General features: G+C 46.7%; 2 protein-coding genes and 1 long non-coding RNA gene across 4 annotated transcripts in view; 2 read left to right on the top strand and 1 right to left on the bottom strand.

Annotated features, from left to right (window-relative positions):
• Positions 1 to 9,585, top strand: part of LOC140418992 (uncharacterized) — a 226,194-nt gene that overhangs the window by 151,740 nt on the left and 64,869 nt on the right. The gene's annotated exons all lie outside the window — the stretch shown is intronic.
• Positions 2,559 to 9,572, bottom strand: LOC140419007 (uncharacterized). The gene is made up of 2 exons (XR_011945469.1): positions 8,907 to 9,572; positions 2,559 to 5,848 (listed from the first exon to the last, which is right to left on the bottom strand). It is a non-coding gene; the product is annotated as an uncharacterized lncRNA (long non-coding RNA).
• Positions 9,544 to 9,585, top strand: part of LOC140418987 (uncharacterized) — a 384,502-nt gene continuing 384,460 nt past the window's right edge. The window contains exon 1 of the mRNA XM_072502682.1: positions 9,544 to 9,561. The gene's annotated coding sequence lies outside the window, so the exon portion shown is untranslated. The remainder of the gene's footprint in view (positions 9,562 to 9,585) is intronic.

Here is a 9,585-nt window from a genome sequence, read left to right as displayed (position 1 = left end):
TACAGCTTGGTGGTGCGCCTGCGCAGGAAGCTCCTGCGGGCTGAATAGGACACAGTCTTCCACGCGGAGAATGCTGGGTCTTTATCCAACCATTAAAATGCAATATTGATCAATCGAATTTGTTGCTTTGTGATCCGATTTCAATTGGAGCCACGTGCCAAGATGTCACATTATTAAATTAATTGATACAGCAACCAAAGTGCATATGAAGTATCTGAATGATACTAAATGGGCGGCACGGTGACATAGTGGCTAGCACTGCTGCTTCACAGTGCCAGAGACCCGGGTTCAATTCCGGCCTCGGATAACTGTGGGAAGATTGCAGGTTCTCCCCGTGTCTGTGTGGATTTCCTCCCACAGTCCGAAGATGTGCAGGTTAGGTGGATTGGCCGCGATATATTGGTGTACAAAAGATTAGGTGGGTCATTGGGATAGGGTGAAGGCGTGGGATTAACTGGGGTGCTCTTTCCAAGGGCTGGTGCAGGCTCGAATGGCCTCCTGCTGCACTGTAGATTCTACGATTCTTCCTCCAGTGTGACTGAGCTGTTATGTCAGCAAATAGGATGACCGAGTTAATTCATTTCCACATTCGCCTGGAGGCACATTCACCTTGGACCCAAGATGGCGCCGGAGCGTGGCGACTCTCTGTGAGCTCTACCAAATAGATCCCCTTTTTACATCTCTTATAATCGTACTAATCTTTTAAAACTAATTGAACACGAACATTAACATTAACCTTTACTCCTGTACGCTTCACCTGATGCCGGTGTCTATGTATTTACATTGTGGACCTTGTGTTGCCCTTTTATGTATTTTCTTTCTATTTTCTTTTCTTTAATGTACTAAATGATCGGTTTGAGCTGCTCTTAGAAAAATACTTTTCACTGTTCCTCAGTACACGTGACAATAAACAAATCCAAATCCAAAGAATTTTGTGGTGGGATTTTACACCTGTGATTGAAGCTCAGTCAGTGAATTTAAACCCTTCTACTAATGAGTTCCACATTCTTAGCACTGTTCAGTCTAAGAAAAGCCAAAAAATACTACAGATGATGGAAATCTGAATTAACAATAAAAATAATAATCTAATAATAATCTTTATTAGAGTCACAAGTAGGCTTACATTAACACTGCAATGAAGTTACTGTGAAAAGCCCCGAGTCGCCACATTCCGGCGCCTGTTTGGAAACACTGGGGGAGAATTTAGAATGTCCAATTTACCTAACAAGCACGTCCTTCAGGATATGTGGGAGGAAACTGGAGCACTCGGAGGAAACTCACGCAGATACGGGGAGAACGAGCAGACTCCGCACAGACAGTGACCCAAGCCAGAATCGAAATACTCACAGATCTGGTAGTGTCTGTGGAGAGAGTGACATGGTTTACATTTCATGTCTAAGATCTTTCATCAGAACTACACTGCATCAGCACAGATCTGAAAGATCAACTGTTTCTCAATCCCCAGATGTTGCCAGATATGCTGGGTATTTCTAGTATTTTCTATTTTAATGTCTAGTGGGCTAAACAGCTGGCTTGTGATGCAGAGCGAGGCCAGCAGCGCGTGTTCAATTCCCGTACCGGCCTCCCCGAACAGGCGCCGGAATGTGGCGACTAGGGGCTTTTCACAGTAACTTCATTGAAGCCTACTTGTGACACTAAGCAATTATTATTATTAGTTAAAGAGAATTGCTCCTTAGATGCATTACTAAGTTATATTTATTTTTATCCTTATACAAGTGACAACATCTTCCAGTTGTCTACCCTGTAAAACACTTCTATACGGTTATATTGCTCAATCATTCACTTTTCCAAAGGAAATGTCCCTAGCCTGCTCAATCTATCATGATGGGTATAACCTGTCAGTATAGAATTGCTCCAGTAAAACTTTCTTGCATCCTTTCTAGTGCTTCTAAATACACTTTATAATAAGGAGATCTGAGCTAATTAGAGCAGCAAACTCGCCATTGTCCCCAAACGCCTGCAAGTTGTAGTGCTTAAGTTTTTCCCCCCATTAGCTGAATATAAGATGGAATGAGCAGGTTCAACAAGCCGATCTCTAACATTATGGGGCATCTACAATGGTGTGTCCTTTCCCTACAGTGAAACAGTGGGATGTTTTACTCATAATCTGTCAATTATGACATGAAAAATAGCGTTTCTGAGAACAACAGGTTTTCAATGAAGTGGCTCGAGGTCAGATTATGTTTTAAACATATTTTCTGAGCAGTGATAGGCTGTACTTGTAATTTATGTGTACTTTTACTTACAGTTCAGTCCAGCTTGCTCAGATTTCATGCTCTCATAATTGTCCTTCACGTTCATAAATTCCCAAGTTCATAATACGAGCCTTGGACGCACTCTTCTCTCCCTCAAACTGAATGTAAAATTCGAACATGTATGATCGTGTCCACCTAGGGCTGCCTTCACCATGAAGTTACTAATTAATCCCATCTCATTGCACAATACCAAGTCTAGTACCTCCCTTTGGGTGGTTCCAGAAATCAGAACACACACAGCAGCAAAAGATGTTTGTAGTTGGACTCGGCACACAAAGTAAGTTTGTTCAGTCAACAACTTAATATAATGGGTTTACAGATGACAATTAACATAGTAACTCTGTCAAAAATGTTGAATACTAATAGAGCAAAATACTGCGGCTGCTGAAATCTGAAATAAACACACATGTCCATCCGAGGCCAGCTGCAATGCTCCAGTGATGCCCAATGTAAACTGGAAGGACAGCAACTCTTCTTCCTGTTAGACACTTTACAGCCTCCCCCATCTGCCCTTCGCTGTTCAGTTGCTTCCATTTCATATTCGGCTGTCTCACCATTTTTCCACCGTTAATACTCTTCATTCCTTAATGACCCCTTTGTCTTATGTCCATGACAAATTTGTCCATGCGGCACGGTGACACAGAGGTTAGCACTGTTGCCTCACAGCACCTGGGACCCAGGTTCAATTTGGCCTTGGGAGTTTGCACATTCTCCCTGTGCCTGCATGGTTTTTCTCCGGTTTCTTCTCACAGTCTAAGGATGTACAGGTTTGGTGGATTGGCTGTGCTAAATTGCCTCTTAGTGTCCAAAGGTGTGCAGGTTAGGTGGCGTTACGGGGATTGGGTGTGATAGTGGGCCTCGGTAGGGAGTGGGAGCTCTTTCAGAGGATCGGTGCAGCCTTGATGAGCCGAATGGCCTCCATCTGCACTGTAGGGATTCCATATCTGTTGGTGGATTGGCCATGCTAAATTGCCCCAGGGTGTCCAAAGATGTGCAGGTTAGGTTTAGTTACGGGGTTTCAGGGATAGGGCGGGAGCCTGGTTAGGGTGCTCTTTCAAAGGATCAGTGCAGACTCAATGGGCTGAATGGCCTCATTATGCATTGTAGGTATTCTATTCTATTCTTGTCTATTCTACCTGGTCTTCTATTCTGCCCACCTCCTGTGCCACTTTCCAACTATATAATCCATCTATCTGTCCATTCCTACCCTACCCTCCTATACTGCTGTGAATGATCATTTAAATGAGTGTACTGCTTAACTCTGTTTCTCTCCACAGATGTTGGCAGACCAGCTAAATCTATCCAGCAATATCTGATTTCATGCTAACAGTAATGTTGCTCATAAAGACAGATGCCAGCAATACGGTAATTGAAGCAGAGGAAATGGCAGAGATGGTTACAAATCACTTGTTCTCGGTCTTCCTGTGGAGGCAAAGCAGAAAGAGAGATGAGGAAAGGAGGTTCTGTGCGGATCTGCTGACAACCGCCTTTCTTTTTCACTGACGGGATTTGACCAACGGAATTGTTCACATCTTGTTCAAGGAAGGATCAAATAAAATTGGCACTTCCATTTCAAATCTGTTGTGAAGTAACATTCTCTCATTTGATTTGAAAGCTGACTGTTGTGAAGCTGCAACCGAGCACACTGGGCTTTGTGCCGCACTTTCTGTGGTGTCCTGGTCATCACATTCGCCGATTGAAAACCGGACAGAAACATTCTCAAATCTTTCACATTAACCGTGAGACAAGTTAGAATGATTTAAGTTTGTTGCTGGATGTTATCGGGATCTCGGGTGCTGCAGCCAATTCTATTTACTTTTACCCCGGCCTCAAAATGCATTCAGCAACATCAGAAATGCTGAATTGTCCTGAAGCAATGAGATGGCAAATATGTCGGCATTTTGACAAAGTTCACATATTAGCGGGTTGTCAGTCCACAACAAAATTGAATTGGTTTACAGCTTTAATTATCATCTGAAACATGCGCATAAAGACAGTTGCAAGCGATTCTGTGACTGAATTAGAGGAAATGGCAGAGATTTAATAGAGCCATCTTTTAAAATATCTATCTTCACGATAACGAAATAGGAAAAAACACTCGGGGACTTGAGAAAAACGAGGCTCGGTACAGATCCTGTGGCATCCCTCTTTCTTCAACACGAACGGGATGAAGGCGCCAGAATGTTTCACACACACAACAAAAAGGAATCAAATATAATGAAAATATCATTCTCAAATCTCTACCTGTAAAACTATCCCATTTCATTTCAATGCTGACTGTGCTCAATCCCAAATGAGCACAATGAAGAAGATTGCTTATTATCACAAGCAGGCTTCAATGAAGTTACTGTGAAAAGTCCCTAGTCACCACATTTCAGCGCCTGTTCGGGGAGGCTGATATGGGAATCGAACCATGCTGCTGGCCTGCCTTGGTCTGCTTTAAAAGCCAGCGATTTAGCCCAGTGTGCTAACCAGCCCCAATAGGGTTTGCATTTCCCAGTGCTCGAAACTTTGTCACAATGAAGCTCAGAGAATTGTGCTGGGTCTCAGGATTACTCACAGTAACAATACCACTACACCATCACCTCCCCAGTCAAGCGCTTTGCAGAGCTCGTCCGGGATATGAACACGGGACCTCTTGCATTTTGGAAACCCCTAAGCGCAAATCATACCCCACGGTTTCCATTGTATCTTCATGGAGTGAGTGTCTTTGTGAGTTTCCTCTTTAGACAATCAGGTGAAGCTTGGTCCTCACACAGAACACGTGTATGGTTTCTCCCCTTAGTGAATAGTGTGTTTTTCACGCTGTAACTGGTTAAAGCTCTTTCCACAGTCAGTTCACTGGAACACTCTCACTAGGGTGTGTGTGTGTCTCGGTGCTTTTCCAGTCACACTGATGTTTGAAATATTTTCCCACAAACATTTTGATTCCACATTCATAGTCTGAGGATATTCTGGTCTTGATCAATTGAGTGACACTGTCAGATGTTAATGTGATATTTGGTTTCTGTTTCATGTCTGAAAACGCTTTCCTAATGCCATGTAAACGGAGTTTACAAAGGTCACATTATCAGCACAGGATAGAAATTCAGAACAGTTATTTCCAGTTTTGGGGGAACATATTTTTCTCTCTTCTGTCCCCAAAGCTGTAAATCCCCGTCCCACACACTCTTCCTCCTCCCTGGGACTGAAATCCAAATAAAGTATGAGATCATTATTTCTGTATCCTGTTACCAAATTTATATAATTAGAGGTAAGAATATGCTTCATAAGTCACTTCATCCATGACTTGTGACGGACATTAATCTGAATCACCCTGACTGAGCAGACAGAATAACAGATGTTAACCTTGTGTCCAGAACTGACTTGTGTGGAGATTTGATGAGCAATCGCAAAGGTTGTTTCTCCAAATCTTCCAGGGTTTCCTTTGTTCTTCCTCTCCCTCTCGAACTAAGTTATACCGGATATCAGACTTAGGGCCCATTCTGGTTCTCTTCCTGCTGACTAAATAACTTCAATCAAATATGGAGAAGACTCAATCCACTGTTCAGTCCCTGCTCCAATCTCCATTCCTTTTTTAAAAAAAAAAATATTTTATTCAAAATTTTGTGGCCAAATATAACAGTACATAGTTTTTCTTTTGAACAACAACAAAGCAATATAAATAACCGTGGCCAATTTTAAACAAATAAATAAATAATATATAAACAAAAACAAAACTGAGTGGCAACTGCCTTGTCAAAAATAGTTACTCTCCAAAGATACAATCCAACAATCCTATATACATTACCTATAACAAGTGTCTATACATATAGAATGACATCCCTGAGAGTCCGTCCGGTTCCTTCCACCCCCTCCCCCCTGGGTTGCTGCTGTTGTCTTCTTCTTTTCCATTCCCTCTATCTTTCTGTGAGGTAGTCGACGAACGGTTGCCACCGCCTGGTGAACCCTTGAGCCGAACCCCTTAATACGAACTTGATCCGTTCTAACTTTATAAACCCTGCCATGTCGTTTATCCAGGTCTCCACACCCGGGGGTTTGGCTTCCTTCCACATTAACAATATCCTGCGCCGGGCTACTAGGGACGCAAAGGCCAAAACATCAGCCTCTCTCGCCTCCTGCACTCCCGGCTATTCTGCAACCCCGAATATAGCCAACCCCCAGCTTGGTTCGACCCGGACCCCCACCACCTTCGAAAGCACCTTTGCCTCCCTCACTCAGAACCCTATCCGCCACTATGGTCTTTGCCTCAAACATTACGCGCTTCCCCACGAATATAGCCACCCCCGTTTTTTGCGTCTAGCCCCGAATGAAACACCTGCCCCACCCATCCTTTGCGAAGTCTGACCTGGTCTATCAGTTTCAGATGCGTCTCCTGCAGCATAACCACATCTGCCTTAAGTTTTTTTAGGTGTGCGAGTACCCGTGCCCTCTTAATCGGCCCGTTCAGCCCTCTCACATTCCACGTGATCAGCCGGGTTGGGGGGCTCTTTACCACCCCCCCCTTGTCGACTAGCCATCTCCTTTTTCCATCCAGCTCCTCTCCCGGTTCCCACGTAGCCGTATCTCCCACCAACGGCACCCTCCCGCCCCGACCACCCCACCCCATACCAGCTCCCCCTTCTCCCCAGCAGCAGCAACCCAGTTAACCCCCCCCCGCTAGATCCCTTTCTAGCGTAATTGCACCCCCCCATGTTGCTCCCAGAATTCAGCAAACTCTGGCCGACCTCGGCTTCCCCCCGTGACCTCGGCCCCCACTGTGCGAGGCCCCCTCCTTCCTGCTTCCCTGTTCCCGCCATGATTACCATAGTGCGGGAACAAAGCCAGCGCTTCCCATTTGGCCCCGCCCCCAATGGCCGGCGCCCCCAGCTCCCCATCCTCCCTCCCCCCCTCCCCCACGACATGGGGAAGAGAGAAAAGTTACAGGAAAATCATCTCTTCCCCCATTTCCCCCCCCCCCCCCTTCACCCCACCACTTTGTCCCAAACGTTCTTTTTCTAGCCCGCTTATTCCAGTTTCTCCTCGACAATAAATGTCCACGCCTCTTCTGCCGTTTCAAAGTAGTGGTGTTTCCCTTGATATGTGACCCACAGTCTTGCCGGCTGCAGCATTCCAAATTTAACCTTCCTTTTGTGCAGCACCGCCTTGGCCCGATTAAAGCTTGCCCTCCTTCCCGCCACCTCCGCACTCCAATCTTGATATACGCGGATCACCGCGTTCTCCCACCTACTGCTCCGGGTTTTCTTTGCCCATCTGAGGACCATCTCTCTGACCTTATATCGGAGAAATCTCACCACTATGGCTCGAGGAATTTCTCCAGCCCTCGGTCTTCGCGCCATAACTCGATAAGCTCCCTCCACCTCCAACGGGCCCGTCGGGGCCTCCGATCCCATTAACGAGTGAAGCCTCGTGCTCACATATGCCCCGACGTCCGCCCCTTCTGCACCTTCGGGAAGACCAAGAATCCTTAAATTCTTCCTCCTCGCATTATTCTCCAGCACCTCCAGCCTTTCCACACACCTTTTGTGTTGTGCCTCGTGCATCTCTGTCTTCACCACCAGGCCCTGTATTTCGTCCTCATTCTCAGCAGCCTTTGCCTTCACGACCCGAAGCTCCTGCTCCTGGGTCTTTTGCTCCTCCTTTAGCCCTTCAATCGCCTGTAATATCGGGGCCAACAGCTCCTTCTTCATCTCCTTTTTAAGTTCTTCCACGCAGCGCCGCAGGAACTCGTGTTGTTCAGGGCCCTATATTAAACTGCCACCTTCCGACGCCATCTTGCTTTGTGCTTGCCTTCCTGGCCGCTGCTCTAGAGGATCCACCGCAATCCGGCCACTTTCCTCTCCTTTTTCCATCCGTGTCCAGGGGGGATTCCCTTCTGGTTTACCGCACTGTTTTTAGCCGTTAAAATTGCCGTTGGGGCTCCTATTAAGAGCCCAAAAGTCCGTTCCACCGGGAGCTGCCGAAACGTGCGACTTAGCTGGTCATCGCCGCACCCGGAAGTCCAATCTCCATTCCTGACATACCGACTCTATCCCTCTCCCTGGCAACAGTCTGAGACTTCGCCAGTCTCTTTGTAAACTTGGTTTCATACTTGATCCAATATGAGCTTCTGACCTCATAGAATTTACAGTGCAGAAGGAGGCCATTCCGCCCATCGAGTCTGCACTGGCCCTTGGAAAGAGCTCCCGAGCTAAGCCCACACCTCCAGCTTTACCCGTAACCACCCCCCCCCAACCTTTTTAGATACTAAGGCAATTTACCATCGTCACCCCCCGATTCGACAATTCCATTACACACCTGGCTGCTCTCCCACATTCTACATCTGTAAACCTAAAGCCATCCAAAAGTCTGCTACCCATGTCTTAATTCACAGCAAGTTCCTTTCCCCTATGATCCCTGTGCTCCGAACTTGCATTCGCTCCCAGTCAATTCTCACCCTTGTTTTCAAATCCCTCCATGGCCTCGTCTCTCCCTGTGTCTGTCATCTCCACAACCCCCTGAGATATCTGCACAGCTCTGATCCTGGACTCTTGTGCACCCCCGATTCTAATTACTTCGCCATGGTTTTAAGTTCCTTCTGCCCCAAGCACTGAATTCCCTCCCTAAACCTCCCCGTCTCCTCTCACTTACCTCCTTTCAGACTCTTTAAAACTCATCTCTTTGTCCACGTTTTTGGTCAATTGTCCTGATATCTCCTTTTGTGTCTGGGTGTCTCACTTTGTTTTATAATGTTCCTGTGAAGTTGACTGGGATGATTTATGATGTTAAAGGTGTTATATAAATAGAAGTTGTTGTTGTTGACTGTAACCCTGACCTCCTGTTTTACAATATCCCATTGGTTTCACAACAAACTCTATCTCTGATGTTTTGCCCCCTGCGGGTTTGCAGCCTCTGTAAAGACGGCAGCCGTTAACTCAGGCCTGTCACCGGGAGCAGGCCGCAGCTGTCCCCCCGCTCGATGCAAACCCGGGCCGGGAAACGTCTTATTGGTGTTTGGAGCCTCCACCGGGTTTCAGCGAAACCTCCCGGCCGAGTCCAGCATCGGCACTGCGCATGCTCCAGCTCACCAGGCCCTGGGAATGATTGACGGCAGCTCTGGTCCAATAGGAAGAGAGGGGCGTAACTGGAAAACCGAGCGGAGCGGCTGGTCCTTCAACCAATCGGAGTGAATGAGGGGCGGGGCTGAGCCCCGGCCGCCCACGTGATTTGGAGCATGCGCAGTGCCGATGATAGCTCCGGATTCAGGCGGTCGGGTCGAAATTGTTCCCTGGTCAGATCCCGCTCGGTGAGTTATGTGGGATGGATAGAG

The sequence above is a fragment of the Scyliorhinus torazame genome, chromosome 5, assembly GCF_047496885.1.
Source record: "Scyliorhinus torazame isolate Kashiwa2021f chromosome 5, sScyTor2.1, whole genome shotgun sequence".
Lineage (NCBI taxonomy): Eukaryota > Metazoa > Chordata > Chondrichthyes > Carcharhiniformes > Scyliorhinidae > Scyliorhinus > Scyliorhinus torazame.
The sequence above is the reverse complement of the archived record's forward strand: the minus strand, read 5'-3'. Positions and strand labels throughout refer to the sequence as shown.